A 2,324-nucleotide genomic window follows, 5' to 3' on the forward strand; every position below is an offset into this window, starting at 1 on the left:
TTCAGCACTGTGGTTGAGGACAGCGCCTGCTAAGACTCCGCCCCAGCACTGTGTAATGGGCGCTGGTGGTAGACCCAGCATCCTCTGGACGTGCAGCAGTGTCAGCAGAGGTGACTATTTTAAAGTTTCCATTTTATTTTTTTAATATATTTTATTGATTTCCTACAGAGAGGAAGAGATAGGGACAGAGAACTAGAAACATCGGTGAGAGAGAAACATCAAATAGCCACCTCATGCACACCCCCGACTGGGGATGTGGCCACAACCAATGCACATGCCCTTGACCTAAATCGAACTCGGGACCCTTCAGTCCACAGACTGACGCTCTATCCACTGAGCCAAACCGATTTCGGCTTAAGGTTTCCATTTTAGTCACAGGTGGAGAGCCTAAGGGAAGGGACTGCAGAAAACAGAGGGTGGTGGAATCAGGAAGCCTCTGGGATTTGGTGTCTACCAGAGTAGTTTGCGCAGACACGGATAATAAGTTATTTTGATGGCAGTAAAATGCGGTTGTCACCTTTTTTGGATATAACATTGAGACTTTCCCCACAGGAGAGCTTTTGATCTTTACTTTGATGGAAACATGCCCTAATCCAGTAGCACCGAATTAGGATTCCAACAATTGCAAGTGAACAAAATACCACAAACCCTTATGCCTATATCCCTTCAGCGTTCCAAGGAAGAATGGACCCAATCTTTGCCATCCAGGAGTTCTGGGCAGTTACTGGCTGGCCTTTTCTGTACAGCGAATAAAAATTAGCATTCACACACAATGGGAACTTATAGAGCAGGTGCTGCCGTCAGCTGTGTGAGACAGAAAATGACTTCTCCAAAGCACTTCTAGTTCATTATCTTTCTCCCCCTGCCCCCCATTATTCCTGTGGTCTTTCCCTCCTTCATTCCAGGCTGAAATCCGGAGCAAAAAAAGGGATGCTGCCATGTTGCTGCAGGGCAGATGCCCCCCCTGAAACTGCATCCATACAACAGCCCCGTGTTGTGTTCATGCTCCCCAATGCTTCCTCAGCTACCTGTCCAAATTCCCTCCACTCCACCTTCCCACTTCACTCTAACATCCTATTTGTGGTTCCCTGTTGAGCTCATTTCCTCGCAGCTCCCAGGCCACTGCACCTGACTAACCATTAGCTGCTCTCACAGGGAACATCACCACCAGAGGGAAGAAACAGGAAAAGCCCATGGCACTGGGGAGAGGTAGTATTAGCCATCCAAGAAAGCTTCCTGGTGCAACCCTCATTCATCTGCAGTTTTATTGTGAGGCTCCCTGGTAGCAGGTGATAAGCACTGGAACTGGAATTGGGGGTGGGGTGGAGGGGTCAACAGCTGAGGTCAAGGACAAATGGTGGGTGCTCTTGCTGCCAATGAGCGGCCAGCTAGTCAGTGCCATGGTCAGGAGGAGTCACAGACTAGTGACTCGCAGCTCTCTGAAGCAGAACTCTGAAGACTGGGATTTAAGTTCATGCTCTGCCCTTTATAAGCACTCTGTGACTGTTTTCTTTCCTGAGAAATGATATTACGATGCCTACATTTTACATAATTACATGAAACTGTATTGCTACTTGTGCTGTTCACCTATGATACCTTCTAACATCATTATGAGTTGCCTTCCTGTAGAGAAGAATGTGGCTTTTTCTAACAAATGGGCATGACCTACCTTAGCCTCTCCAGTGCTCCATATTTGCTTGAATGTAACCATCTTCTGGATGTCTCCTGTGTGTCACACTAACACATTAAACCCAAAGCTTCTCATTATTGCTTATAGTTTTCCCACAAGCCAACATTTCTATTGAACTTCAGCATTTCCTGCAATGGCACCCATATCCCCAGGCTGGGAGTCTCGGCTCAGTGCCATCCCTGACTCCTCACCCCAAGGTCAATTAACAATACAGGGGGACTGTCCTGAGTTCCCTCCACTGTAAGTTCTTTGGCAAAGCTCCATCTTTAGAACCACAGGGCTGGAAGTCAGCTGGAAGACCTCTAAGGTGTCATCTCAAAGCAGTCTTAGCCAACAGTCCCCAGCGTTGTCGAGCTCCAGAGAAGACCCACTCCCTGGAGAAGGCCACTCAGCCTGTAGACAGTACACATGATTAGCAAGGTCTCTGTGTTGAGCCAAGAATCTATCTTTTCAGACCTTCTCCCTTTCTCCTTACTCCATTATTGATAGAAGCCATTCTTGAACGAGCTGCCAGGCATGGAGGATACAACAGAAGACAAAAGAAAGCTCCCTGCTTCATGAAATGTATATTCAGTGAAAGAGATGTACCGTAAAAAATAGATAAATTATATAGCCTATCAGAAAATGAGAATTG

This window comes from Pipistrellus kuhlii, unplaced genomic scaffold, assembly GCF_014108245.1.
Source record: "Pipistrellus kuhlii isolate mPipKuh1 unplaced genomic scaffold, mPipKuh1.p scaffold_m20_p_15, whole genome shotgun sequence".
Taxonomy (NCBI): Eukaryota; Metazoa; Chordata; class Mammalia; order Chiroptera; family Vespertilionidae; genus Pipistrellus; species Pipistrellus kuhlii.